The following is a 23,873-nucleotide window of genomic DNA, read 5'->3' as shown; positions in this document are numbered from 1 at the left end:
GGGATGTGCAGGTCTTGTCAGCCATGGGCTTTGCTGCCAGTAATCTGCATGTTCCCCCAACATCAGCACCTTCAGCTCTCCTCACTGGATGGTCTGGTCTCTGCAGAGAGGCTGCCTGGCCTCATGGTGGGAGGTGGAGCTTGTGGTGAACTGCCTGCCACATGCCATAGTTGGACCAAGGAAGCAGCCGAGGAGCCCCACCGCTCGCTGTGTAAGTGCCTCAAATGCCTAGTTTCAGTCTAACACCTCACCCTGCATCTTCTCCCCAACTCCAGGACAATGCACCTGCCATTAGCCACTCCAGTGTCACCATGGCATTAGCCATATCTCAGTTTCCCACTCTCTACAGAATCATTCCCATCATCATACAAATCTGCTGTGATGTGTCCCATCAGCATAAAACCAGCCTCAGCCCATATCCCTCTCCATGACCACCCATTTCTCTCCACTTCCCTTTATGGCCAAATCCTTGGAAGAGATGACTATATAGTCTGTCCTTCCAATCCATGGGTTTCATATCTGTGGATTCAATGAAGCATGGGTCAAAAATATTTGGGAAAAAAACTGTGTCTGTATGGAAGACATGCAGCTGTTTACTATTATTTCCTAATCCATATAGTATAGCAACTATTAATGTGGCATTGACATTCTATTAGGCATTATAAGCAATCTAGAGATTATTTAAAGTACACAGAAGATGTGTATAGGTTGCATAAAAACACTACATCATTTTATATCAGGGGCGTGTCATCCACGAATTTTGAGATCCACAGGGGTCCCGAAACCAATCCCCCAAGGACACCAGAAGCTGTCCTTGCTTTTTCCCCTTCCTCCTTTTCCTTCTCTCTTGCACCCACTCCAAGTCGACCTTTGCCCCCCACTCCAATGTACCCACTCACCATCTTCAGTGAACTCCAAGTGACAGAGCCGAGCAGTTTAGTCTCCATCTTACTTGGCCCAGCAGTCAGGGAGGACTTTGGTCATGATTTGTCTCTTGCTCTTTCCTCAAAGTCTCAAATGCAGCCCAGATGTTTCCATGCAGGGAGCAGGGAGAACGGGGCAATGGAGGAGCAGCAGTGCACCTGGAGGACTGACTCTGAAGGGCAGTAGTGACGCTGTGCAGGGCAGGTAGGGCCACATCATGCGTGTGCCAGTCAAGTGACCTGGCCTGATTTCTCATGTACTTGGTGGCCACTAAAGGGAGGAGGAGTGGGGAATGGCAGAGTTGGGTGATGCTTTAGAGGAATCACCCAGGTGGCGGTGGGGACGGATGGGAGGGGCCGGGCAGGGGCAGGGAACCTTACCTGAAAACCCTTCAGGTGGCTCAGACTAGAGAAGCTGAAGGTCCAGCTACATGGGCATGTGAAGGAAGGGAGCTGAGGAGAGCCAGGGAGGAAGCTGGGATCACTTCCGAGTCTCCAGCATAGATCCGAGAGTGCCTGCAGGGCCCATAGTGAAGTCGTGCCGCCTGGAAACAGAGCCAGCTGAGGGCCTGTCGGGAAGCCCTGGGGTCCACCTGAGGCAGGTCGAGTGGTTGACCCCTGAGGAACAGCCAGCGGGTGGGCAGTGAGCAGCAGGCAACGTGTCCAGTCTGGATACGCCTCATTGTTCTGAACAAGATGGCAGGAGAGACACAGCCCTGCTGGAGAAGTCGCTGCTGAGTCTGCTCTGCAGAGTGTCAGAATGGCGCCAGCCCCTCCAGGCTGCTCCTCACCATTCCCTGCCCTGTCAGCTGGCCTTGGCTGCCCTTTCAAGGATGTGTGAGGTCACAGGAACAGGGAGGCCAGTCTACCTGGTGAGGTGACCCCTGACTCATGCCGAGGGCCCCCCTGTGCTGGGTGGCTGGAGGGGATGCCTCAGCCTCTCTGGAGTTCCTGAAGCATAGCTCTAAAGGCGCATGTGCACCTAGTAGGCTTCTGCTGTCTCCTCTCCCCCGCCCGGCTGAGTGGGCACCTGGCTGTCTTCACACCTGTGGAGAGGTAGGTGCAGTGCCTTGTTTGGCCCCAGACCCAGGTGTGATCTCCATACCAGCTCTTCTTGTATTTTTGAGAGTGAATAGGGGTTGCTGACAACTCGTCCAGATGAGTGAAACTGATATTTGCTTCCTATGTGCCTGTTTATTCTTTAAAAAAATTTTAAATTATATTTTTAATAAACAAAGGAAAAATGAATATATTTATGGTGTACAATATGATGCTTTGATATTTATACACTTTGAGGACTATGATAATGTATTATATTCTTTAAAACTGCCTCACTACAACGCTTGCCTCCTGGATTCAAGCAATTCTCATACCTCAGTGTACTGAGTAGCTGGGATTACAGGCGTGCACCACCACCCATGGCTAATTTTGTATTTTTTTTTTTTTTTGTAGAGATGGAGTTTCACTATGTTGGCCAGGCTGGTCTTGAACTCCTGACCCCAGATGATCCACCCGCCTTGGCCTCCCAGAGTGCTGGGATTATAGGTGTGAGCCACCATGCCCAGCCGAGAGTAGATTTTAAATGTTCTCATCACAAAAAGGTAAGTATATGAGGTGGAGGCTATATCAATTAGCTTAATCATCCCACAGTGGATATGTGTATCAATGGCTGTTAATTCTCTATGTTTATATGCATTACAATTGAGGAATGGAGGAGGATAATTGATATTTATGGCACATTTCGGCTGGAAATCTTTGAGAATGCACCTTGTGAGTTTTGCATGAAAAGGAGATTCTCAGCGTGGGGAGCTGAGCCTTGATCTGTGGGATCTCCAGCCTCACTTGTTCTGCATGGGACACAGCAGCTTGTGTGTCCCATGAGAATGACGGCTGTAGCTGATGCTGGTGAGAGAGGCTAAGAACAGAGCACCTTCTGCATCTCATCAGCAGGGATCCTTAACCTGGGTTGTATGTTAAAATTAACTTGGGGAGGAGGTGGATTTAAACAATTACTGATGCCCAAGTCCCAACCCAAACCAACTGAATCTGAATCTCCATCTACACCCTCCAGGTGGGGTCAGCTTGGCTGGGGAGTGTTTACAACATAAACTCTGTCATTGTGGATTTGAAAGACTCAGACTGTGGCTTCAACCACAGCAGCCTGATGGTGGATTTTATCTATAAAAGGATAAAGACCTTTGTGTGCCAGAGGGAAGAGATTGTTTTACAAGGGATATTCCCTCTTCTTGAGTAATGCACGGGAAAACCCCCAATGGAGTTATCAGGAAACAAAATGCTAAAAATAAATGTGGCACGCTTCCTTGATAGTAGAGACAGATCTTGATATTTGCTTCAGCATGGGGGTGCCAGGACCACCTGGGGAGCCAGAAATGAAGAGATCATAAGAGGCAGAAGGGAGCCTCTAATGAGATGCAGAAACATCTCATTCAATTTTCTCAAGTTTGCGGAAGGACTGAAGTCAGTGTCTGGAGGGCAGGCAATTTGCAACGATCACCATGAGCCTCCTCGAAGATGAAGTCTATCTGCTGAATTTGTATTTATAGATAAAAGACACCAAACAATTGGCAGAACTTGCTGTATGCTGGTGAAGCCGAAATCATACATACCTAATTTTTCCATATATTTTCCATTTATTTTTTTTCTTTCAAAAGTTTCCTAAATGTCAGTTATGGTGTTTGGCTTGGTCCTGCCATCATGATTTTACTTGTAGTAACTTGTCTAAGGGCTTGAAATTTGCTTGAGTTTTCTAAATTCTGTGAGTGAGGGGATGGGAATGAGAGAATCTTTGTTGACTTCTTGGAAAAGTGGGACCCAGGAAGACTTGGGATTAGTCCTTTGTAGGTGCCAGAAGAATCCCTCCCATTGAAAAGTGGTTTGGAAAGCAGTGTCTTCAGAAGAAATCCATCTGAAATCTTCTTCCACCAGGAACTCCTCTCTCTAACAGAGCAGAAAGGAAAATTTGAAAAGAGAATTACTTCTTCATTTATTTTATTTATATTTTTATTGTACTTTAGGTTCTGAGGTACATGTGCAGACCATGCAGGATTGTTGCATAGGTACATACATGGTAAAGTGGTTTGCTGCCTTCATACCCCATCACCTATATCTGGTATTTCTCCCCATGTTATCCCTCCCCACCCTCTCCAGCCCCCACTGTCCCTCCCCTAGCCCCGGCAACTGACCTCAGTGTGTGATGCTCCCCTCCCTGTGTCCACATGTTCTAATTGTTCAACACCCGCCTATGAGTAAGAACACACGGTGTTTGGTTTTCTGTTCTTGTGTCAGTTTGCTGAGAATGATGGTTTCCAGATTCATCCATGTCCCTATGAAGGACACAAACTCATCGTTTTTTTTATGGCTGCATAGTATTCAGTGGTGTACATTTTCTTTATCCAGTCTATCACTGATGGATATTTGGGTTGGTTCCAGGTCTTTGCTATTGTAAACAGTGCTGCAATGAACATATGTGTGCATGTGTCTTTGTAATAGAACAATTTATAATTCTCTGGGTATATACCCAGTAATGGGATTGCTGGGTCAAATGGAGTTTCCATTTCTAGGTCCTTGAGGAATCACCACACTGTCTTCCACAATGGTTGCACTAACTTGCACTCCCACCAACAGTGTAAAAGTGTTCCTATTTCTCCACATCCTCTCCAGCATCTATCTCCTGATTTTTTAATGATTGCCATTCTAACTGGCATGAGATGGTATCTCAATGTGGTTTTGATTTGCATTTCTCTAATGACCAGTTATGAGTAGCATTTTTTTTATGTTTTTTGGCCTCATAGATATCTTCTTTTGGAAAGTGTTTGTTCATATCCTTCGCCCACTTTTGAATGGGTTTTTTTTTTTTTCTTGTAAATCTGTTTTAGTTCTTTGTAGATTCTGGATATTAGCCCTTTGTCAGATGGGTAGATTGCAAATTTTTTTCCCATTCTGTTGGTTGCCGGTTCACTCTAGTGACTGTTTCTTTTGCCGTACAGAAGCTGTGGAGTTTGATTATATCCCACTTGTCTATTTTGGCTTTTGTTGCCAATGCTTTTGGTGTTTAGTCATGAAGTTCTTACCTATGCCTCTGTCCTGAGTGGTTTTGCCTAGGTTTTCTTCTTGGGTTTTTATAGTGTTAGGTCTTATGTTTAAGTCTTTAATCCATCTGGAGTTTATTTTAGTTTAAGGTATCAGGAAGGGGCCCAGTTTCTGCTTTCTGCACATTGCTAACCAGTTTTCCCAACACCATTTATTAAACAGGAAATCCTTTCCCCATTGCTTGTTTTTCTCAGGTTTGTCAAATATCAGATTGTAGATGTGTGGTGTTGCTTCTAAGGACTCTGTTCTGTTCCATTGGTCTATGTCTCTGTTTTGGTACTAGTACCATGCTGTTTTGATTACTGTGGCCTTGCAGTATAGTTTGAAGTCAGGCAGCATGATGCCTCAAGCTTTGTTCTTTTTGCTTAGGATTGTTTTGGCTCTGCAGGCTCTCTTTCAGTTCCATATGAAGTTTGAAGTGTTTTTTTCCAGTTCTATGAAGAAGGTCATAGGTAGATTGATGGGGATAGCGTTGAATCTATAAATTACTTTGGGCAGTATGGCCATTTTCACAGTGTTGATTCTTCCCAACCATGAACATGAAATGTTTTTCCATCTGTTTGTGTCCTCTCTTATTTCCTTGAGCAGTGGTTTGGAGTTTTCCTTGAAGAGATCCTTTACATCCTTTGTTAGTTGTATTCCTAGGTATTTTATTCTTTTTGTAGCAATTGTGAGTGGGAGTTCACTTTTGATATGGCTCTCTGTTTGTCTGTTATTGGTGCATAGTAATGCTTGTGATTTCTGTACATTGATTTTGTATCCCAAGACTTTGCTGAAGTTGCTTATCAGTTTCAGGAGATTTTGGGCTGAGACAATGGGGTCTTCTAAATATATAATCATGTCATCTGCAAATCAAGACAATTTGGCTTCCTCTTTTTCTAATCGAATACCCTTTATTTCTTTTTCTTGCCTGATTGCTCTGGCTGGAACTTCCAATACTATATTGAATAGGAGTGGTGAGAGAGGGCATCCTTGTGCCAGATGTCAAAGGGAATGCTTCCAGTTTTTGCCCATTCAGTATGATATTGGTTGTGAGTCTGTCATAAATAGCTTTTATTATTTTGTGATATGCTCCATCCATACCTAGTTTATTGAGGGTTTTTAGCATAGAGCGCTGTTGAATTTTGTTGAAGGCCTTCTCTGCATTTATTGAGATAATCATGTGGTTTTTGTCTCTGGTTCTGTTTATGTGATGGATTATGTTTATAGACTTGCATATGTTGAACCAGCCTTGCATCCCTGGATGAAGCCTACTTGATCATGATGAATAAGCTTTTTGATTTGCTGTTGTATTCAGTTTGCCAGCATTTTATTGAAGATTTTTTGCATCGATGTTCAGCATGGATATTTGCCTGAAGTTTTCTTTTTAGTTGTGTCTCTGCCCAGTTTTGGTATTAGGATGATGTTGGTCTCATAAAATGAGTTGGGGAGGATTCCCTCTTTTTGTATTGTTTGGAATAGTTTCAGAAGGAATGGTACCAGCTCCTCTTTGTACATCTGGTAGAATTTGGCTGTGAACCCATCTGGACCTGGGCTTTTTTCAGTTGGTAGGCTATGAATTGCTGCTTCAACTTCAGCCCTTGTTATTGGTCTATTCAGGGTTTCAACTTCTTCCTGGTTTAGTCTTGGGAGAGTGCAAGTGTCCAAGAATTTATCCATTTCTTCTAGATTTACTGGTTTGTGTGCATAGAGTTGTTTGTAGTAATCTCTGATGGTAGTTTGTATATCTGTGGAATTGATGTTGATGTCCCCTTTACCTTTTTTTTTTATTGCATCTATTCGATTCTTCTCTCTTTTCTCTTTTATTAGTCTGGCTAGTGGTCTATCTATGTTGTTGATTTTTTTAAAAAAAACCAGCTCCTGGATTTGCTGATTTTTTGAAGGTTTTTTTTGTGTCTCTGTCTCCTTGAGTTCTGCTCTGATCTTAGTTATTTCTTGTCTTCTGCTAGATTTTGAGTTTTTTTTTGATCTTGCTCCTCTAACTCTTTCAATTTTGATGATAGGGTATTGATTTTAGACCTTTCCTTGCTCCTCATGTGGACATTTATTGCTATGAATTTCCCTCTAGACACTGCTTTAAATGTGTCCCAGAGATTCTGGTATGTTGTGTCTTCATTCTTGTCGGTTTTGAAGAACATCTTTATTTCTGCCTTCATTTCATTGTTTATCCAGTCAACATTCAGGAGCCAGTTGTTCATTTTCCATGAAGTTGTGCAGTTTTGAGTTAGTTCCTTAATCCTGAGTTCTAATTTGATTGCACTGTGGTCTGAGAGACTGTTTGTTATGATTTCTGTTCTTTTGCATTTGCTGAGGAGTGATTTACTTCCAATTATGTGGTCAATTTTAGAGTAAGTGTGATGTGGTGCTGAGAAGAATGTATATTCTGTGGATTTGGGGTTGAGAGTTCTGTAAATGTCTATTAAGTTCGCTTGGTCCAGATCTGCATTCAAGTCCTGGATTTCCTTGTTGATTTTCTGTCTGGTTGATCTGTCTAATATTGACAGTGGAGTGTTAAAGTCTCCCACTATTATTGTGTGGTGTCTAAGTCTCTTTGTAGGTCATGAAGGACTTGCTTTATGTATCTTGGTGCTCCTGTATTGGGTGCATATATATTTAGAATAGTTAGCTCTTCTTGTTGTATTGATCCTTTTACCATTATGTAATGCCCTTCTTTGTCTCTTTTGATTTTTGTTGGTTTAAAGTCCTTTTTATCAGAGACTAGGATTGCCACCCCTGCTTTTTCTTTGCTCTCCATTTGCTTGGTAAGTCTTCTTCCATCCCTTTATTTTGAGTCAGTGTGAGTCTTTGCACGTGAGATGGATCTCCTGAATACAGCACACCGATGGTTCTTGGCTTTTTATCCAATTTGCCAGTTTGCGTCTTTTGATTGGGGCATTTAGTCCGTTTACATTTAATGTTAATATTGTTACATGTGAATTTGATCCTGCCATTTTGTTACTGGTTGGTTGTTTTGCCCTTTGGTTGGCATAATTTCTTCATTGCATCATTGGTCTTTACAATTTGGTTATTTTTTTGCAGTGACTGGTACTGGTTTTTCCTTTCTGTGTTTAGTGCTTCCTTCAGGAGCTCTTGCAGGGCAGGTCTGGGAGTGACAAAATCTCTCAGCATTTGCTTGTCTGTAAAGGATTTTATTTCTCCATCACTTAAGAAATTCTGGGTTGAAAGTTCTTTTCTTTAAGGATGTTGAATGTTGGCCCTCACTCTCTTCTGGCTTGTGGGGGTTTCTGCTAAGAGATCCACTGTGAGTCTGATGTGCTTCCCTTTGTGAGTGACCCAACCTTTCTGTCTGGCTGTGCTTAGCATTTTTTCCTTTGTTTCAACCCTGGTGAATCTGACAATTATGTGCCTTGGGGTTACTCTTCTAGAGGAGCATTGTGGTGCTCTCTGTATTTCCTGTATTTAAATGTTGGCCCACCTTGCTAGGTTGGGGAAGTTCTCCTGGATAATATCCTGAAGAGTGTTTTCCAGTGTGGATTCATTCTCCCCAGCATCTTCCAGTACACCAGTCAAGTACACCAATCAAGCGTAGATTAGGTCTTTTTACATAATTGCATATTTCTTGAAAGCTTTGTTCATTTCTTTTCACTCTTTTTTCTCTTTTCTTGCCTTCTCATTTTATTTCATTGAGTTGATCTTCAATCTCTGACATCTTGTCTTCTGCTTGATCTATTTGACTATTGAAACTTGTGTATGCTTCACGAAGTCCCTGTGCTGTGTTTTTCAGCTCCATAAAGTCATTTATGTTCTTCTCTAAGCTGGTTATTCTAGTTAGCATTTCGTCTAACCTTTTTTCAAGGTTTTTAGTTTCTTTGCAAAGGATAGAACATGTTCCTTTAACTCAGAGAAGTTTGTTATTACCCACCTTCTGAAGTCTCCTTCTGTCAATTCGTCAAATTCATTCTCTGTTCAGCTTTGTTCCCTTGCTGGTGAGGAGTTGTGATCTCGTGGTGGGTGGCTGGTTTTTGATGGTTTCATTCTTCTTGCACTTCCCATCTTGTTGGATTTATATAGCTTTGATCTCAGGTAGCTGCTTGGGGAGGCAGCCTTTCTTTTGTCTGCCTGCAGAGGCACTGCTAGGCTGCCACGGATTCAGTGGAACTGCTGTGTCTTTTATTTACTTAGGAAAATTAGTCCAGTTTCTGCAATGGTGGCTGCCCTTCCCCCACCAAGCTCGATTATTCCTGGTTACTCTCTAACTGATGTTCTTGGTGTGAAAATCTCAAGTGAGAGTTTTTTAGCTTGCTGGGCTTTGTGTGTGTGTGTTGTGGGGGAGAGTGGGGGAACCCATCCTGCCATGTGGGCTGTTTCCCTGCTTTCAGTTCCCCTTTCTTCTAGGGGGCAGGTAGCTCCATCCAGCTGGCTTTCTGGCTTTCATATCAGCCAGTGCTTCTGCCTAGATCTATGCTGACAGCCCAGGTACTGGGCAAAGTTGCTGTTCTGCCCTGTTCAGGCAGCTCGCTGAGGCTTTTCAGCCCAGTGAAGATCTCTTGTGCTATGGGTTGTAGAGGGCTTGGGTGGAGCACTGTATCCAAACCAAAGTCCCAGAATGGGAGATCCCCAGTCCTCTGGTCAGTTGCATGAACCCCCTGGGTGGGGCAGTGCCCCACCTTGCCTCAACTTGCCCTATTTGGTTTATACCCACTGTCCAACCAGACCCACAAAATGAACCTGGAACCTCATTTGGAATTGTGGAGACCAGTCGGCTTCTGCGTCTCTCTCGCTGGGAGCTGCTTTCTGGAGCTGCCTCTTATTTGGCCATCTTGGGATCTGACAATTATTTTTTACTTCAATTTATTTGGACTTAAAAAAAATCTATTCATTTACAAATGAGAAAGAATTGGGCAGGACACAGTGGCTTATGCCTATAGTCCTGGCACTTTGGGAGGCAGAGGCGGGTGGATCACAAGGTCAGGTGTTTGAGATTAGCCTGGCCAACATAATGAAACCCCATCTCTACTAAAAATTAAAGAAGTTAGCCAGGCGTGATGGCGAGTGTCTGTAATCCCAGCTGCTCTGGAAGCTGAGGCAGAATAATCTCTTGAACCTGGAAGGTGGAGGTTGCAGTGAGCTGAGATTACCTTACTACACTTCAGCCCAGGTGACAGTGAGAGACTCCATCTCAAAAAACAAAAACAAAAAAAAAAGAAAGAGAAGGAAAGAATTGCGTGTCCATATTTGAGATCATTCTTCAGTGTATACTTGAGTGCCTCCTATGATCTCTCCAGGACCATAAGCGACCACACTGGTGAATTTATGTATTGTGTGAAATAGAATAGGGGTAAATTTCAGAATAGGGTATAATATAACCTTGGAGTTAATTTAATTAATATCCTATTCTTGCTCATTTCAGAGCCTTGGGGAAATCCCATGAAATAGCAGTAGAAGTTGAGGGAGTGGTTTCACAGCTACTGTCCTACCCTCAGGAGACAGCCGATTCATAGACGCACTTGCACAGTTAAATCAAGTTCAGGGAGTGTGCCCCAGAATCTGATGAGAGCAGCCACCCTATTGGTTTCTGTCTGCATTTGATCAAATAGAATGGCCTGGGGCTTTGTGGGTGATGCTAAACATCCAAATTCCATTCGAATAATCTACTTAGCAACTGACCTTTATGGGGTGATGAAGTAATCCTCAAAAGATGTGAAATTTTGGTAAATAATCTTTTTTTTTTTTGTTCTGCAACATTCTGGGTGAATTACTGATTTATACCCCATCATCCCAGACAAAAAACACTCTAAAGTTTAAGTTTCCTGTTTATTTAGCCAAAGATGCAGATACCTATTGGAAGTGAGGTAGCTACACAGAGCAGAAGACAGGTAAAGATACTTCATGTCCACCAAGTGCGGTGGCTCATGCCTGTAATCCCAGCACCTTGGGAGGCCAAGGTGGGTGGATCATGAGGTCAGGAGTTCAAGACCAGCCTGACCAACATGGAGAAACCCCGTCTCTACTAAAAACACAAAATTAGCAGGGCGTGGTAGTTCATGCCTATAACCTCAGCTACTCAGGAAGCTGAGGCAGAAGAATCACTTGAACCTGGGAGGCAGAAGTTGCAGTGAGCCGAGATCATGCCATTGCACTCCTGTCTGGGCAGTAAGAGTGAAACTTCATCTTAAAAAAAAAGAAAAAATGAGAAAAAAAAAAAAAGATACTTCATGTCTCATTGTAGCTTCCTTTGACTCTTCATTTATCCACAGGGTACTACTAGTCAGGCAAGGTAGGTTCTTGCTGGGTCTAAGAAAATGCATTTCTTATTGCTCCACAACATCCCAGAAAGCCCAGTTATACATAGTCCATCACCACTGGATTCTCATTTAATAAGCTTTCATTTGGAGAAAGAGAGATGTTAAGGAATTGGTGCATACAGCTGTGGGGGCTGCAAGCCAGAAATCTGCAGGGCAGGTTGGCAGCCTGGAGGCCTGGGGAAGAGCTGACATTGTAGTTCAAGTCCCAAGGCAGTCAGGAGCAGAATTTCTTCTTCCTCAGGGGACCTCAGTCTTTTCCTCTTAAGGTCTTCAACTGATCGAATGAGAAATACTCACATTACAGATCATTTTCTCTACTCAACATCTACCAATTTAAATGTTAGTGACATCTAAAACCATCTTCACGGCAACGTCTAGACTGTGTTTGATCAAACATCTGGCAACATAATCTAGCTAAATTGGCGTGTGAAATTAACCATTAGAGATGATAAAGCTGAAACTCAAAAAGGTATTGAGTGATGTGGCTAGGAACCGAGGTGAGAGCTGTCTGACTCCAGAACCTGTCCCATAAGCCCCATGATCTCATCGTGTTTGTGTGTGTGTGTGTGTGTGTGTGTGTGTGTGTGTGTGTGTAGGGGGCAGGGGCAGTGGTGTGGTGGGGACTGGGTCTGTTCACCCAGGGCCTGCTGACTGCAGCAGCCGTTCTTCCTGCCTTGGGAAACTTCTGGTCACCTTATGGGGAAAAATTTGATTTTTCAGTATAGTATCCCTGGGAGATCATTCACTAGGACCTGGCATTGTGGGAAGGAAGCATTTCTGGATAGATGCCAGAGGCTGAGCGCGGGTTTAGTTCAATGCAACTCGGTTCAATTAACCTGTATTATTTAGTCCTGACCGTGTGCCAGCTTGCTCCTGGCCACAGTGTAGTTTAGGAGAAACAGGTGAAAATATACAGCTCACTCCCTTTGGATCTGATGAAGTTGGAGGCAGGGAAGCACAGAAAATATTTGGAACAAAAACGACAGAGGCATGTTGTAGTAGGAATCCAGGGCTGTCACTGATGGCTGACCTGCCATATAACTCGAGTCGAATCTTACTAATTCAGTCCTTATTAGATAATATGGAAAAATACAATTTTTAAGAGATATGTTTAAATTTGTATAGCTTTTCAATTTCAACCAAGGTTAGTCTGCCTTTGACAGAAAGCTTAGTGGTAAGAGAACTTGTTATTAACAGTGATGTGTGTGTATTTATATATAATTAATGGGAAAGAGCCAACAAACTTGGATTTGAATTCTAACTGGTATTCAAGTTAAAGGTAAAATCATGACTCATGAAAATATATAATGAGTGCAAGCCAAGGATTTTATTTAACTTATTAACTAATGAGGAAACTAGTAAAATGTAAAAATAAGTTCAATAAATACACAAATATAGGCAATCAGGAATTAGAAATGAATTTGCATACAGATGCAAAACAAGTTGCATCCCAGGGCAATAATCAGTTGTGTCTTCCAGGCCCAAAATTGATTTGCATTTCCATGGACAGGAATTATTTGCATTACTTACATCATCAGTTTTCTGCAGCTTATAAAGTTGTAAAACAGCACAAAGATGCTCAGAAAGTGCAGATAGCTTGGAAGAGTGTTTTAGAATACCCACCAGTCTGCTTTTTCCCATTTCAAAGTCTTGCACAATCTTTTTCTGACACTGGAGAATACCAGGACAATGGCTTTGGGCATATTGTTTAATCTCTCTGAGTCTCAGTTGCCTTATGTATAAAAGAGGGCTATTTTTTTATTGGATTTTCCTACTGATTAATAATGATAATGAGGTCATACACTACATAATGACATTTTGGTCAGTGATGGACTAAATATGTAACAGTGGTCCCATGAGATTATATTACAGTATTTTTACTGTACCTTTTCTATGTTTAGATAGGCTAATACTTACCATTGTGTTACAGTGGCCAACAGTATTTAGCACAGTAACACGTACATGTTTGCAGCCTAGGAATAATAGGCTATACCACATAACCTCAGTGTGTAGTAAGCTCTACCATCCAGGTCTGTGTTAAGTACACTCTATGATGATTGCGCAATGATGGAATCACCTAACAGTGCGTTTCTCTTGCTGTTGAGCAATGCATGGCTGTATATATAAACTTCCTGACACAGAGTATGTATCCAATCGATATTAGGTCTCCTTCCTCTGTATGTTTTTAAAAACCAATATGAGGACTTGTTTCCAACACATCTCTTCATTCATTGCATTTGCTTATTCGACATTTGCTGAAGGCTAGTTATACCAGGCATGTGCTAAGCTAATGCACAGCTAATGACCACACAGTGGGCAAATCACACAATTTTAAGGAGCTTGTAGACAGGTAGTAGGGGTGGTGGAAGAGGCAGGCCAACCAGTAAATCATTAGTTATGATTTGTATGGCTCACAGTGGCGGGAATCCTGGGAGGGGAGCCTCCGGGAGCGTGCATGGTGGTTGAAAGCAGTGACTCAGAAGGCAGACTGCTGGGACCCATTAACTCCACCCTTGGGCAAGTTACTTAACCTCTTGGTGCCTCAATTCCTTCATATTTAGAATAAAGGTGAAACCTGTAGGCTGCGGTGCAGCTGAAATGAGTTAATATTTATGAACACTTGGGCTAGTGTCTGGTGCATGCTAAGCACCATCTAAGTATTTGCTATAATAATAATTATTATTAGTAGTACTTTTTAGATGGAGTCTCGCTCTGTGGCCAAGGCTGGAGTGCAGTGGTGCAATCTGAGCTCTTCAACCTCTACCTCCCAGATTCAAGCAATTCTCCTGCCTCAGCCTCCTGAGTAGCTGGGCATACAGGCATATGCCACTACACCTGGCTAATTTTTGTATTTTTAGTATTTTTAGTGGAGACGGGGTTTCACCATGTTGGTCAGCCTGGTGTAGAACTCCTGACTTCAAGCGATCCACCCACCTCAGCTTCCCAAATTGCTGGGAATACAGGCGTTCCTTGCCATTATTATTACTCCCAAAGTGCTAGGATTATGTGCCTGTTCTTTGCTATTATTATTTAATGATTATAATGTGCTTGCATTGGACAAAGAGTAATTTCTACATAAAAACCCAAGTTAGAGAAAGACAAAATCATAAAGTAAGATGCACGCAACCTTGTTGCTAAACTGGACTGTTAGACTATACTGAGGCATGAAATGGACTTTTCCGTGCTCTTGTCTTCTGACAGGTTACCTCGGCACAGACGCAGCTCTGAGACGTCTCTTCTACAGCCTAGCCCTCCCGGAGTTGTTTGAGGAGCCAACTGTTCACCTGTCTTGTCTGCCAAGCTCAATGTTCCTTGTTTTACCTGTTCACTGACTTCTTACCGTCAGAAAACCTCCCTCAAAACCAAGGCTGCCTCCTGTTGAGTAACTCCTGTGTTCTCAGAGAGACGGATGCTTTGGTCTCATTTTAGATACTTTCAGCCCTTCTACATACAACGGGGTCCCCAACAAATACAGTTACTTTCATCCTGACCACGGCCATGAGGGCAGCTGGGCCTTGGTGGCTCAGTGGTGGCCAATTCTGAACGCAGTGGACATTTAACTGCCTGGGTTTAAAACTGACTTCACTGACAAGGCTCCAACAAGCAATCAAGTACCCAGAGGAAGAGTGAAAGCACTAACTCTAACCTGTTGTCTACCTAAATGAGTCTGCTCCTGTCAGATCTGTAGACCTCAGAGGCATTTTCAGGCGTCTGCTATTATTCCTGGTGATGGAGTGCAGAGACACCTGCATCATCCCATAGAGTCACAGCAGAAACAAGCTGGAAGGTCTTGGATTGATGGGCTGAGACCTGCCCTGAGTGTCAGGAGATTGGTTCTCATGCCGGGTGTCACCTCGGGAAGTCCCTTCCCACTCCGGGCTTCTGTTTCTCACCATTACACTGAAAGATTGGCCCAGTTGGTGGCTTTCCCAGGTGGTCTCTGTGCTATCACCTCAGAATTCCTTAGAAATGCAAATTCTCAGGGGCCACTCCAGACCCATCAGCTCAGAAATACAGGGCACAGAGCATAGCGATCTGTGTTTTACTAAACTGGGCATGGGGATGGGTGGCGGGAGGGACAGGGTGTTCTGGTCCCACCTAAAGTTTGAGAACCACTAGTTGGGTAAATTTTCAGTCCCCTTCTGACTCTAATAGTCTGATCCTCGGCTGTGATCTGTGAAGAGAACAAACTGTGCCTATTCCTGACGACATCTGGGATGACAATGGATGAGAGAGGGGGTTCCCACCAGAAAGTGAAACTCAGATAGGTGGCCACAGAAGTTCCTTTCAAGCATCACCTGTTATCATGTTACTGGGATTCCATTTGCTAATTAATTTCAGTGAGAGCTGAAAGGAGCCCCGTGGGAAGGTCTTGATGGCCCTGCAGTGGCTGCATTAGGAACAATTCCTGGCTGTCCCTGAAAGGCCCCTGGAAGGCTCCCTTCGGCAGCACCTGGAGAGGGAGGCTGACAGCAGCTTTGTGCATCTCAGAGTGGATACTGTTTCTCCCATTGGTGCTTCACACAATCGGGCGAGTGTCCGAGGTCCGGCTGGCCTCCAGCTGTGGCTGTGTGCCCAGCTCCCCTGGAAGGGTGCCTGCAGCCCGAGAAGGGGCGCTCTGTTTCCGTGGGAGGCATGGCCAGCTCCTGTTGACAGGTTTGTGACTTGCTCACGGAAAGGCCTGCTTTCCGGAGCTGGCCTCGGACTGAGCCAGGAAACAGTTATCTCAGGGCCCAGCACGTGGCTGGGGGGCTGGCGCATAGTAGGTGTGCTGAACAACAGCTGATGCCAACTTGAGGTCTGTTGGGTCCTTTTGTAAAATTGCTTTGGGTGTTCAGAGGAGTCCCAGAATCAATTTTGGATAGCTCCTCAGCTCCTAGGTGCTGTCGGGAGGGGCATATTATATGAGACTCCAGTCTGGGTGCCATGGCTCATGTCTAATCCCAGCATTTTGGGAGGCTGAGGCAGGTGGATCACCTGAGGTCGGGAGTTTGAAACCAGCTTGGCCAACATGATGAAACCCCGTCTCTACTAAAAATTCAAAAATTAGCTGGGTGTGGTGGTGTGCTCCTGTAATCCCAGCTTCTCAGGAAGCTGAGGCAGAAATATCGCTTGAACCTGGGAGGTGGAGGCTGCAGCGACTGGAGATCAGGCCACTTCACTGCAGCCTGGGCAACAAAGTGAGACTCCATCTCAAAAAAAAAAAAAAAAGGCTACTGGACTTCGGCTCTCCAAGCTCCTGACTAATGCGAGTGGGGTAAGGGACGTGACATTGGGCCAGGAGAGCACCAGGGGGCATCCTAGGTGACATCACATTATGATAGTGCATCACATGCATGACGGGATTGCTAGGGGAAGCAGTCTCTGATTTCCAGATGAAAAATTTAGGGCGCCCCAAATAGGTATCCTGACCAAAGTCACACAAGGAGTAAGTGATAGAGTCAAAATACTAAATTTAGTTTCATTTACTGAATATGTGGCTAAATAATGTAGTCATTGTACGACAGGTTTCCATTTATAACTATTCTATTTGCCTAGTTATTCTAATTAATGATTCTATCTAACACATCTGTCTAATCGAATCCTCACACTAATGCCTTGAAATGGGTATTTATATCACCTTTTTACAGATGAGGAAACTGAGGCTTAACTTACCTGCTGTCACCCATGGCTAATAAATGGCTAGTCTTGAATTGTACCCCAATAGATGTTGGATGAATGGATGACATCAAAGCCTGTTCTCCACCACATTCCTCCAGACGAAAGATTTCAGGATGGCCTGGAAGAACCCTGCACCTTGTCAGGGATTGCAGTGTCTGAATTTTCACCATCCCCAATCTTTAGGGTTTAATTGCCATCAGCCCCCAATTCCAAGTGATGAATTTACTCCGAGCAGGGCTCTTCCTGGACAGGTGAGCACCTGGGTAAATCACATGACATTTACATGAGATGCTTAGTGAGGCTTTGACATGATTACAAGTCCACACTGTGAGACTGCAGTTCTATACAGACTCTACCTGAGAGAGAGGAGCCTTAAGGAGTACGAAAACCACTGTGACTTGGGCAAGAGCTGGGGCATCTAACCGCGTGGTGGGAGGATTCCAGAAAGAGTGATAGAGGTGGGCAAAAAGAACCTTCACTCCAGTGGCTCATGAGGGAATATGGTTGCCATGTGGCAGATGAAGAGATGGGTCCAGAGATCATGGGTAAGTGGTTTAGTTATGTTGAAGTCATTTTTTTCAGTCAGTCACTGACTCCAGCCTCTCTGTGCTAGACTTACACGCTCGTACAGGGGAAATCGGAGATGAAATTCCATCTCTACCCCCAAGAAACCCATCGTCTAGTGGCAGAGAGATACATCATAATAAGGCCTGATAGAACAGGTCAGGAACTGTATTTTTGGCCAAGTACCCTAATGTTCACAGATAGGAGAAGAATGGTGGAGAAAACACTCTTCCTGTTTCCAGAATAACGGCAATGACTTGGCAGTCTGTAGATTTTAAGGAACATTCACGTCAGCCATATGCACTGAATTCAAGCTTAGTGGGCTGGGTGCAGTGGCTCACACCTGTAATCCTAGCACTTTGGGAGGCTGAGGTGGGTGGATACTTGAGGTCAGGAGTTTGAAACTAGCCTGACCAACATGGTGAAACCCTGTCTTTACTAAAAATACAAAAAAATTAGCTGGGCGTGGTGGCAGGTGCCTATAATCCCAGCTATTTGGGAGGCTGAGGCAGGAGAATTGCTTGAGCCTGGGAGGCAGAGGTTGCAGTGAGCTAAGATCATGCCACTGCACTCCAGCCTGGGCAACAGAGTGAGACTCTGTCTCAAAACAGAAAAGAAGAAAAGAAAGGAAAATGAATTCAGGCTTAATGGATGGATGAATACTGCCCTGTGAAGGTGCATTTTGTAGATGTGTTCGAGATTGCACAGCTGTTGAGTGGCAGAACTGGACTCGAACCTAGATATCTCACCCGATTTCCAGCATCAATGTAGGAGAGCAGGGGCAGGGTTGGAACAGTGGACGTCCTTATTTCCTCAGAACAACAGAGGATAGATGGACGGATATAACCTAGGAAGGCTGGGGTGATAGTATCTCAAAATGAATCTCCTGAGAGGTTTGGGAGCGGCAGATCAGAACTGAAAGCAGCAGAGAGGCTGAAAAAGGTCTTCTCAATTGGAACAAATGTGTGGCTTTTCAAGTTGTATTTAGAGGGAGGGGTAAGAGAACAGCTATTTCAGCGAAGGGACCTGCAGAGACCCAGGCAGGGCCAACTCATGGCAGGGTCTTAGGCTGGCTGGGGAGGGGGAAAGGAAGAAGGAAGGAACAATAATGGCGGCCTGATTGTTTGCCAAATGCTTTTAACCCACGATTCCACGTCCTTATCACATAAAACTATGACATAGGATTCTGCTCTTGCTTTCGGGAAGTGGCTTGTTCCTGCCCGTGTTGCTGAGAAGCTGCAGAGGCGGGTTTGGAGCTCGGATCTGCCTGACTCCAAATCCTGTGCCCTTCCCACTTCCCCACACCATCTTCCCACCCTATTCTTCATGCTCCTGACTTTGGATCCCTCTTGGCTATCCCCTGCAGTAACCTTTTCATGCAATTGACACAGAGTCAGTAACACATGTCAGCTTTAGTCAGCTCTGAAGAAGAAGGGGTCAGTTCTAGAGCGGTGGGAAAAATAACGGGAACAATCCTGGTTTGGGGCCAAGTCTACACCAGAGCCTAAAGGTGTGGCGTGCAGGTGTCTTGGGTTTGGGGGCCTGGAGTGCCATCCACACAAGTGTATGGTGGGACAAGAGGCCAGAATGGCAATTGGGGTCAAATATGACGGCCTTGAGCCCCCATAAGCGATAAGGATTTATTGGAGGATTTTTAGTGAAAAGAGCATAAACAGCAATGATGAAAACCCTTGCACTGTTTGTGGGGTGGAAAGGGGACACTTACAGAGATGAGATGGAGGTCTTTATCTCACTGTCTTACCTCGATGCTGAGAGGAAAACGCTTTTTGGAGACATGGTTGGAGCTGCATTTCTGGGCAAAGCTGCAGATGCAGTCAGAACAGAGGCTCTTCTTGGATGCCTGCCCTGAATGGCTGGAGTGCTCAGGGCTGAGGCCCTTGGAAAACTGCCTGTTCATTTGCCCCAGTGATGCAGGGTGAGTGCTTAGACCCACTGCTCCCATGCCTCTTGCCTCGCTGGGCCTCTGCTGAGCTGTGGCTCATTCATTCCTCATCCTGCACTGCAGCGACAGGAGATGAAGTCTCTGTCATCTTGGGGTTTCCCTTGTAGTTGGAAGGACAGGAGGTGGCAACATCAGCATGAAGAGGCTCTGAAAGAAGCCAGCAGCAGCGGAGAGGCAGCTACTGCAGGGCCCAGGGCAGGGAGGCGGGTGCTTTAGATAGGGGGTCCAGGGTGGCCTGTGTCTAAGCTAAGTAGTGAGCGTGAGCACAATTCATTTATGGGGTGAACTGAGAAATGGGCTTTCTAGGCATGGGAATAGTAGGCACAGAGCCCTGGGAGCTGGAAAGGGCCAGCTGTGTCCCCAGCGGGGAAGGATGGGCCAGTGCGACAGGCACACAGAGGAGCAGGGGTGTGACCTGAGGCGAAGAAGAAGAAGGCAGGTGGCAGCTTCCTCAAAGTCTGAGTGGGTTTTATTTTAAGAGTGTGGAGAAGTAACTGAGTGTTTTAAGGAGGGGGGCTGTGGGAGAATAAACAGCAGACAGGTAATTTAGAAATATCGTGAGGCCGGGCAAGGTGGCTCACGCCTGTAATCCCAGTACTTTAAGAGGCTGAGGTGGGAGGATTGCTTGAGGCCAGGAATTTGAGACCATCCTGGGTGAGACAGAGAGATCTTGTCTCTACATAAACAAATAAAAAAAAAAACATTAACAAGGAATGGTGATGCATGCTACTCAGGAGGCTGAGGTGAGAGGACTGCTGGAGCCCGGGAGGTTGAGGTTGCCATGAGCTGTGGTCACGCCACCTGCACTCCAGTCTGGGCAACACAGCAAGATCCCATCTCAAAAGGAAATAGTGTAGAGGTAGAACCACAGGGATTTCTTGGTTGTTTCAATGTGAGGCTTCAGGGAAAGGGAGAAATTGGGGCTGCCTCCTGCATTCTTGGGTTGAACTAGCAGATAGTGGTGGCAGGAAGGCCAGACAGAAACCCACTGATTCCACTGTGGACACGCTACATCTGCAATACCTGCCAGGCAGCTGGGGACATGAGGCCATTCATTACACTTGGCATCCTCGAAGTCATTAGAACCTTGTTAAGAACAGTTTCAGCAGAATGGAGGTGAGGAAGTAGAAGCAGTGGACCCAGATGACATTTTGAGGAGTTCTGCCATGAAGAATAAACGGAAGGGGAGGAGGTGAAGGGGATTTTTAAAGTAATTTAAAAGTTTACCAGAATGTCTCCTACAGGTCAAAGATGGTCCAGTGTGAAACCCATGGCAAAATTTCTTAACATTTTTTTCATTCTCATGTATTTCCTCTTTTTATTTGGAAAGATTGAAAAAGTTAGAGAAAAGTTGAAAGAATCATAGTTAAGGTCCATGGATGCTTTACCCAGCTTTTCTCTCAAGCCCTCTCTCTGAAGACAGGAACAATGGGAACTCATGTGCTGCTGGAGATAATGACCCAGGGAAAGGGATTAGAGGGGAGCAGAGTCTCTGAGAAGGTGAAAGGCATCGTTATTCAGTTTCAGTATAAAGGAGGGCCCTGCCTTGGATAGGAGCAGGGACACTGCCATTATAACGGGAGGGAAGACGTGGGAAGATGTATGTGTTTCTGGTGGCTTCCCCTAATGCGTCAGAGTTGAGAGGTTAAGGGACTTATGGGGGGAGAAGAAAAGAATTAATAGCTGAGTTAGAGAGGGAGAATGATATCACAGGACTGCTGGGAAGGACTGAGTGCCCATCTGAGTTTTGTGGTCCTGGGGTTAGAGTGAACCAATCAGCTTTGCTGTGTGGACTTTCTTCTTCAGTAATAGCAACCTGGGTAGGCAGGGACAGGGTGACTGGTTGTATTTAATCAGGACTGGGGCTTATCCAGGACAGTACATGGAGGGACCACAAGGGGGCAGCTGTAGTGACGGACCAGAGAAGCACAGCTGAGTCCAAAGGGGCGAGGGATGGGACTGCCTCTGGGAACACAGGGAGCTCAGAGGTCTGGCCTCACTGATGCATGACACTCCATTCCATGGGGAATGCCAGGGCCAGGGATTTAGAGGGAGCAAGGATGTAGTGGACAGCTAGGGGCCATCTGAAGTTGAGAGGTCAGAAGTAGTGTCATGTACAGAGTCCAGGAGGTACCCTTGGGTGTGGATGACCAAGGTCGATGGGACAAAGGTGGCTCACAGTGAACAGGACAGACACAGGCACAGAGGACACCGAGTGAGTCATCCTTAGGGACTTTGATGTAATCATGTGCAATGGCAGGAGCAGAGCTGGACAGGAACAGTGGGCCAGGAGCCGAAGTATTCAAGGAGCAGGGTGAATGATGGGTGGTCAGAAGGTGGCTGTGAGAGAATGGAAGTTGGGAGGAAGCAGGTTTGGGGCTGGAATCACTCTAGGGCATGTATACCGGAAGGGTTGAAAATCAGGGCTGGCCTGGGTGGTTGGGACTTCTAGGACTGAAGTGTGATGTTATTATATCCCTCATGGCCTCTGCAGGGAGCAGGGACAATCACTTTGGACGACTGTGCCTCATCTCTTGCTTCTAGGTACTTGTGAGCCTTAAACTGCGGTGATGAGGTACATGAGTGCTGGCGTCGGAATGTGCCGTGTTCTCTATCACTTTCTAGGCCTGCGGACCTGGGCATGGCATTCTGCCACTGTGGCTGCATTTTCTCTTCTGTAAAGCAGCGCTCATGAGGTTGTTTCATTAAATGAGATGTCTCAGTCCATTTTGCATTGCTCTAGAGGAATACCTGAGGCTGGGTAATTTCTAAAGAAAAGAGGTTTGTTTGGCTCATGGCTCTGCAGGCCAGACAGGAAGCACAGCACCAGCGTCTGCTTCTAGGGAGGCCTCAAGAAGCTTAAGATCATGGCGGAAGGTGAAGTGGGAGCAGGCATGTCACATGACAAACAAGAGAACAAGAGAGCCAGGTGGGAGCCACTCACTTATAAATGACCTGATCCCATATGAACTCAGAGCGAGAACTCATTCATCACCAAGGGGATGGCCCAAGCCATGCATGAGGAAATCCACTCCACTGATCCATTCACTTTCCATTAGGCCCCACCTCCAACATTGAGAATTCCACTTCAACACACGATTTGGAGGGGACGAACCTCCAGACCATGTCATGAGGTAAGATGGAAAGCACTTTGCTCTCTGCCTGATGCAAATATGGGATCACTAGATATGAACCATTATTATTATTATTATAGGAATAATGTTTTTGGAACATTAAGCCACTCTGTTTTCATCCTTGGTAATCCCTAGATCCAAGCCATCTCATTTCCTACAACAAAGCCCTCCATGGCCAGTTCAGGCCCAGGGTCTCCATAGTGTAGATATACTGTGCCTGCCTTGGTAAAGCAGAGGCTTAGAACCTGGGGAGGCAGGAGAATATGCTTTAGAGCAGCAGTCCCTGATCTTTTTGGCACTAGGGACTGGTTTTGTGGAAGACAATTTTTCTATGGACCAGAGTTGAGGGTATGGTTTCAGGATGAAACTGTTCCACCTCAGATCATCAGGCATTAGATTTTCATAAGGAGTGCACAACCTGGATCCCTCACATGCACAGTTCACACTAGGGTTTGTGCTCCTAGAGAATCTAATGCTGCTGCTGATCTGACAGGAGGCAGAGCTCAGGCAGTAAGGCTCACTCACCTGCCACTCATCTCCTGCTGTGTAGCCCCATTCCTAACAGGCTGCAGACGGTTACCAGTCTGTGGCTCAGAGGTTGGGCTTTAGAGGAAGTTCCTTCCAGAGGGATGAGGAAGCTGGAAGTCTGCCCCTTCATGTCCAGAAGCACATGAGAAAGAGAAGAGAGGGAGGTGGAGCAGGATGGTGATTGGCCCTCTTTCCTGACCATGCCCTTTTGTCCAAGGCTGTGGAGTGGGAGGTGCATTGTTTGTGTTGAGATAAAAGATGATGCTGAGAAGCTTTTCTGTGCTCCTGGTGGGAACCCTGGAGACATCTATAGTCTAGGGCAACTGTGCATCAACGGGGCAGGGGGGTGGGGTGGAGAGTGCAGTGCAGCAGCCTCTGAGGAAGGGGCTGCAGGATAAGGTGGAGTTCATGGTCTCAGGTGCACCAGTTCACATGTGTCACTGGAACACACCTCCCTGCAGAGAGAGCCTATGGCCCAGGACAGGCACTTATTTCTTGATGAGCTGGATGTTACATATGGGCTGAACTGTGTCCCTGCAAAATCCACTGGTAGAAACCCTAACCCGCAGCTCAACAGAATGGGAGTGCATTTGGGGACAGGGCCTTAAAATAGGTGATTAAATTAAAAGAAGGACTTTAGGGTGGTTCTTAATCTCATCTGACCCATGACTTGCAAGATGAGGAAACTGGGATACTCAGGGAGACAAGGATGTGAGCAAGGAGG

This window comes from Callithrix jacchus, chromosome 14, assembly GCF_049354715.1.
Source record: "Callithrix jacchus isolate 240 chromosome 14, calJac240_pri, whole genome shotgun sequence".
Taxonomy (NCBI): Eukaryota; Metazoa; Chordata; class Mammalia; order Primates; family Cebidae; genus Callithrix; species Callithrix jacchus.
Note: the sequence above shows the minus strand (reverse complement) of the source record.